Raw genomic sequence first — 7,108 nt, 5'->3', positions numbered from 1 at the left:
ACTGGGGTAATACTATCATTTTAATTACGGCTATTCGATCTGACATACAAAGGGGTAACCTATTCCATATCTTAATTTTTGGGTGAGAATTTTGTAGCGGTTGTCTATCCACGTAGGGTAGTCTCTTCAATCAACCCATCGGGTTGACCACCAGATCATGGGTGCAGGGGATTTAACAGGAGAGTAATGGCTGCTTTTTTCATTTCAAAACATTCCATGCAACTAGTTTCATTTCCCGGACATTCCTTTTAAGGAAATATTTATCGGGGCACAATGCACCATTTCTGGGCGCGGTATCCAATGTTTATCTGGACAGTCGCCTGGTTATTTTTCTGGACTTTGTATGCACTATTTACCTGGATACTGGGTAATAATTATGTGAGTTAGAAACAGGCGGACCTGCAATCTCATCAACATTGTCCTTTTCTCATAAAATGTTCTTCTTGAGACATCTGATGCATTACTCTGAAAATATGGCGTAGGTGCCAATCAAGGTCCAAAGGTTGACATACTCAATGGCCTCCAGGATCTGAATTATACCTTTTTCTTTCACTAACCCATTTCTCTAGGAGTCATATATAAAGGTTGGGTCTATGGAGCCCAGATGAGCTACATTAGCAACTTTGAAAGAGCAGCCTCAGAGACATTCAGCTCCAGGATGGTCTGTGCCAGATAAGTAGTGGTTCAGAACGCACTGGACGATGTAGGTGCACGAATAGGGTCCCAACCCAATCGTAGTCAAAATAAGTATTTGGCACACAAAGCTGAAGTTTAAGGAAGAAATCTTGATTTTTTTCAAGTGGTTGTAGATGACAGAGGCTTAGTGCGACGCTTCGGTCATTACATGACCTTCATCAGGCAATGTGCCGTTCTGGTTGCTGGTACATCCAGTAGTTGGCGCTTCGTTCGGAATGGCGGCTGACCATATAGGACATATCCACGAGGCAGCACATCATGTCTGGTCAATTCCCCTACTACTCTGTACACTAACATCTTCAAAAGAGAAGAGCAAGGTGCAGATGTGACGTTCAGGTTAGGTATTTGCAGTATTGAAGTTGTATTGTGCTCCCCTTGGAGCACTGTGCAAAGGCAAAACTCCTTTATTGGCATGATGTGTAGATGGTTGGTACTCTATTTGGGTGTGCAGGCTTACTTTGTTGTGTGCTCACTTGGCTAGGTTGGCATTAATGAGTGAAATGTATACAGTACCTTAGGAAAATACAGTGTGGAGAAAAAGAAAATAACAGGAGCGCTCCCTAGAGTAATACCTTGAAAAAAAATGTAAATTAGTCTTCTCACCTTGTGAACCTCTTGGTTGATAAGAACATCGACTGGATGCAGTTGTCTCTCTTTTTGTAGCTTCTTGTTCTTCTGACACGGAGTACAGTATGTCTCAGGCTGGGGGATCTCTTTGCTGGACTTTGTTGTATGGTGGTGTACGTTCGTCCTGATTATGACCTCTGTTTTTGTAGCAGGAAGATGTCTTTCTTGTTTGGATGTTACTCCACGGGTTACCCAGCCTACTCATTCTTCAATGAATCAGTGACCATGTCCACAATTGATTACACAGGTATAATATAGATTTCATGATTGTTCTTTGGAATTAAAACAAATTACTTTTATGTATTTGTCTATCCATTTTTATTAGAAATACAATAAATACATTGAGGTATGTTTTTATTGACATGTGTTGCTATCAGCCAGACAGGAAAAAAATATGGATGGCCTTGGGAATCTGTAGGGGCAGCTGTTCTACAGGAAAGGGAGTGCAGAGACCCTACCAAACAGGACGAGGGGAGGAAGTCCATTGCCGGGCATCTGAAGAGACTTGCCATTAAACACCCAAAACCATTGTACTTCACCGCAGCGCTGCAAATCATGGACAAGGCTTCATTTTCAAAGACTTCTGGACAGTTGTCTTTTAATTGGATGGATCTTAAAATCCCCTTCTGGACAGTGGGGGATGGGAAGGAGGAGGTGTGGACGGATGACGTTCCGGCACTCTTAGATGGACATTAGTGGTTCATATCTGCTGCCTCTTTAGCGTAGAGACCTTGATCTGGCACATCCCTTTCCATGGCTGACGTTCTCGACACCAGGGCTTCCTCCTGCTGATGTTGTACGGTACATTCCCTTCAGTTCTGAAACAAGAATAAATAAAATGTCCTAGTGAAGAGTTGCTCTCTTGAAGATATTCCCCGTGACCCACACCAAGACCCTTTGTCTGCCAGGTAGGTAGATAGTGCGTTCTATGTTCAACTAAGATACAAAATTCACAAGTAAATATGCTCAACTAAGATGCGGTTAACACAAAGGTTTCAAAACGGGGACAGATGGGGCGCCAAGCGATGGTAGAATTTTATTTAAATACGCGTTTCTGGCACGACTGGTTCCTTTATCTGATCTTAACCTGATGAAGGGACCAGTCAAGTTTAGTCCCGAACCAGTCCGGTCCAGAAACACAGTCAAAATAAAATGGGCTTTACTTTACCGTCCACGTGTGAAGTATTTGTGTTACCCGCCGCTTACCAATTTTTAAAGGGGAACTCCAAGAAAAATTTGTCATGCAATCAAAGGCGCAGTGCCCACCCAAACTACATCGCAGGATTTTATTAAAAAACTTGGCTGTTATCTATTGGATTACTCCAATATGTAAAGGCCAATATCACTAACAGCTCCTGGCTCAGCCAGCAGAGGTGGGGTCCGGAGCCGAATGGGACCCAGAGCTGCTGAAGGAGCGGGAAGCACATAAAGGGGATTTATCCGGGGTCTGAATACATTTTAGTGTTTGGTATTAAAGGGGTTTTCCAGGCTTTATAAAAATTGTAATTCAAACTGAAAATTGCACCATTTAGCAAATACCCACCTTCTAATTCTCTGCGGCTCCAGTGCCGGCGGTTCACAATCCCCTGCCGGCCTGTTTACATAGGCTGGACCAGCGATGTCCCGTATCGGCACATGATCGCACTAGTCAATCACTGGCCACAGTGGTCACGTGCCATACTTACTTAGATCACTTCTGCAGGCGATACCCTCCCTCTATACTGTCCCTACTGCAAGGTTTTTATAGTGAGGACAGAATACAGGGAATATCTGGTACACAAAGTGTATTCTCACTAACCCTGCCCCATGACAAGCCATGCCCAATGAACCACGTTCTGTCAAAGGTAGGCCCTGTCAAGTCCTGTCTCAATCCATCTGAAACCAAAGTGTCCCTAGAAAGAAATGCCAAATATTGTCAACTATGCTCTATTAGGGTATAGTATGAAGAATCAGTGCAGTAGGGTCTATATACTACTATATACACAAAGCTGCCATGTGCCGAACATTGCAACACACCCTTTTCATAAAAGAGCGTTAATTCCAGTCCTGCAGTCACCCTGATGACCTTATACTGTGCCAGTACTTGAGGTAGGTGTGCCCCTTTATATATTACTTGCAGCCAGAATTGGCACCGAGATTATCAGCTCATTGACAAATTCTTAAATGGAAAAAGCGCCATATCCCTATTAGGTCCCGCGGACATCATAGAGGTGGTCCTTGACTTCCAGTCCTGCAGTCACCATGAAGACTTTGTGCTGTCAGTGCAGGCAGAATAAAGCTGACATGGTGACCATGTAATGTTTTCTATGTACTACTACTCCCTGTACTGACTGATAGTAGAGAGAATGGACTAAGCTGAAGGATTCCCGACTCTTATCAATTCTTTAAATAGGGAATATGCCCTGAATACTAACCCCAAATTTATATTCCATTCATAGTAGGGCAGATTTACTATTCAAATTGAGCCAGAATTATGGCGTACATGTTGTGCGCCATATTTATTAATCGTTTTAGACACATTTTGCGGCGTGCTTGACAAGGGGCGTGGCCTAGAATAAAGGGGCGTGTCTTAAACTAAGCCAACCAAGAGGTGGTATAAGGAAGAGAAAAGCGTCTAACATGTCTAGTAAAATCTATCATACATCGTGCACCACTGTGATCAATTTGGCGCAGTTTCTGACTTCCTTGTATCAGTTTACACTGTGTAAAACTCAGATAGTTTTAGGCCCCATGCACACTAACTTATTTTTGCGGTGAATTGCGGCCCCATTCATTTCAATGGGCCCATATGGGCACACGACCTTGGTTTCCACGGTCCGTGCATTGCCCAGGAACCGGGACCGCAAAAACAACGGACATGTCTTATTACGGTCGTGTTTTGCGGTACAGGCTCATAGAAAATAATGCACGCGGTCATATGCACGGCCCGCGATTTGTGGGCGGCCGCGGGTGACACTCCACGGACGTACGAGCCGCAAGTCATGGTCAATGCACCTCACTACGGTCGTGTGCATGAGGCCTTAGTAAATCTGCCCCATGGTAATACCAGTGACAGCCCGCTCTTTCCCGGTGGGGTACAGTCCTCCGCACATCTTCATCCACGTCTCATCTTGTATGTGCCGGTTACTTTTCTCCTTATACCTGAGAAGTAACAAAAATAACATCAGAAACTAAAAAAACACAATTCCAAGTATTTCTCCCCATTTCTAAAAATAACATTTCCTGCAGGTGAATAATGGAAAATATAAAGCTATAAATATATTCAGGCCTATGTGTCTGTCCAGGGGGTCAGTGAGGGTCCTGCCTGTTATATGTGGGGAGGTCTCGCTGCACAATAACGGGGGGGGGAAATGTCTGTACATCAATATATATTTGTCTCTAGGAGCCCCTACAAAGTCTCAGTGAGGGGCCTGCCTGTTATACGGGGGGAGGTCTCGCTGCACAATAACGGGGGGGGGGGGGGGGAAATGTCTGTACATCAATATATATTTGTCTCTAGGAGCCCCTACAAAGTCTCAGTGAGGGTCCTGTCTGTTATACGGGGGGAGCTTGTATACAGCGTTAGTAACACGCATGTCACTCCAGTATAGATATTTTGGGTGCCGGTTCTTCGCCCCCACTGTCCATAGTTTAATTAAACACCTTAAGAAAATGGATCATCACCAAGAAGTTTTATTTAAAGGGGTACTCCCATCTTACTATTTCTCTGGGACTCACACCTATGTGGAAAACGGAGGTCTCTCCCTGACCCTGTCCTGCTTTGTTCCCAGATCCCTGTCCCGTCTAATGGCTGCTGATTCCAGGTGGAGAATGACTTGGGAAAGGCCTCGCACGTCCCTCTCTCTATTCTGTTCTATGGAAGTTTCGGAAACAGCTAAGCGCTGTTGAACTATTTGCGTAACTCCCATAGTACAGAACGGAGAGAGCTGCGTGCATGCGCATAGGTGGATATCACATAAACGTCTGAGATGGAGAAAACCCTCTAAAGAGATTATGTAATTAAAGGGGTTGTACATAATCAGAAAAATAGAGCTGCTGTCTTCCCAAAACAGAGCCACACCTGTCCACAGGTGATGTGCGGTGTGTGGACAGCTTAGCCCTATACATTTCAATACAGAAAAGCTGCAATACCACACACAGCCTCTGGACAGAGGTGGCGCAGAGCTTCCATTTGGGTCATAGAGAGGGTCTCCAGCGTGATACCCCCCTCTATGATATCTAAATACCCTTATAGGGCATTTCAGGTGTAACCAGAAGTTAAGGTGATACAAAAAAATATTCCATACATGAGATTTCCTTAATGGAGATTTTGTAACAATAATTACTGAAAATATGTCATTGACTTTTTCCTCCATTGTAGGAATAGAACCCGAGAAGCCACGTTTTGGACTACGGAACAGTCGATCCTCCGGATGAAATGCTGTGTGGTTGGAGCGAAGTCCCAGGAGCGCTGGTGTTGTTGTGCTGATCCATGTTCTTCTTATCTGGAGCTTGTATACAGAACACGCAATCCTTCTGGTCCGACCTACTAACATATATAAGCACAGCCTAAACACACACGTAATGATATATAATGACATAACAGGAACATAACATTACTATGTATCAGCCCTGATACGTCAGTCTCATCATATTTCTGGGGTCCCCGCACACAGGATATACGTTACCTCCTGTGATGATGTCACTTCCTGTATTTCCTGTATGACATGGCTGCTCTTCCTCTTCCTGTTCCCTTTCTGATGTATTTCCTCTTCCTGTGTGATAAGACGTGTGCTGTTACCTCCTGTGATGATGTCACTTCCTGTATTTCCTGTATGACATGGCTGCTCTTCCTCTTCCTGTTTCCCTTTCTGATGTATTTCCTCTTCCTGTGTGATAAGACGTGTGCTGTTACCTCCTGTGATGATGTCACTTCCTGTATTTCCTGTATGACATGGCTGCTCTTCCTCTTCCTGTTTCCTTTCTGATGTATTTCCTCTTCCTGTGTGATAAGACGTGTGCTGTTACCTCCTGTGATGATGTCACTTCCCTGTATTTCCTGTATGACATGGCTGCTCTTCCTCTTCCTGTTTCCCTTTCTGATGTATTTCCTCTTCCTGTGTGATAAGACGTGTGCTGTTACCTCCTGCTGTGTATAACACGAGATGCAACATGTCTTATAAAACATGTCAATAATAATCACAGAAAGCGAAAAACATTTTGTTCATTTCCATTCATATCAATGGTTATTTGTTTGCAGCCGTTTTTCTGAGCCGTACTTGTCTGTTTTTAGAATCAACTACAGGGAGATTTGAGATGTGGTTTGAGAATTTCTTTCCTATGTAAACGCCACCCATAAGGACAGCTAAGAAGCCTCAGTTATCAGCGAGCGACCCCATAATTAGAGTAAGCAGAGTGCCCCCATACAGTGCCAGCAGAGTATTGTCCCTTATACAGTGCCAGTATACTGCCCCCTCATAAACAACACTACCAGCAGAGACCCCCTCAATAAACCATATTGCCAGCAAAGTGCCTCCAATAATTAGTGCCAGCAGACTGCCCCCAATAACCACTACAAGCAGAGTTCCCCCTCACAAATAGTCCCAGCAGACGGCCCCCAATAACCTCTAGAAGCAGAGTTCCCCCTCACAAATAGTCCCAGCAGAGTGCCCCCAATAACCACTACAAGCAGAGTTCCCCCTCACAAATAGTCCCAGCAGACGGCCCCCAATAACCTCTACAAGCAGAGTTCCCCCTCACAAATAGTCTCAGCAGACTGCCCCCAATAACCTCTACAAGCAGAGTT

General features: G+C 44.5%; 1 long non-coding RNA gene across 2 annotated transcripts; it reads right to left on the bottom strand.

Annotated features, from left to right (window-relative positions):
• Positions 1 to 1,634: 1,634 nt before the first annotated feature.
• LOC142698034 (uncharacterized) lies at positions 1,635 to 6,553 on the bottom strand. Of its 2 annotated transcripts, none has more exons than XR_012865649.1 (4): positions 5,991 to 6,553; positions 5,649 to 5,851; positions 4,370 to 4,464; positions 1,635 to 2,141 (listed from the first exon to the last, which is right to left on the bottom strand). It is a non-coding gene; the product is annotated as an uncharacterized LOC142698034 (long non-coding RNA). The 2 variants fall into 2 exon arrangements; XR_012865648.1 differs by having other exon boundaries at positions 6,331 to 6,553.
• Between the last annotated feature and the right edge of the window lie 555 nt (positions 6,554 to 7,108).

Source organism: Rhinoderma darwinii, assembly GCF_050947455.1.
Source record: "Rhinoderma darwinii isolate aRhiDar2 chromosome 11 unlocalized genomic scaffold, aRhiDar2.hap1 SUPER_11_unloc_21, whole genome shotgun sequence".
Classification (NCBI taxonomy): domain Eukaryota; kingdom Metazoa; phylum Chordata; class Amphibia; order Anura; family Rhinodermatidae; genus Rhinoderma; species Rhinoderma darwinii.
This window is presented reverse-complemented; position numbering and strand designations above follow the sequence as displayed.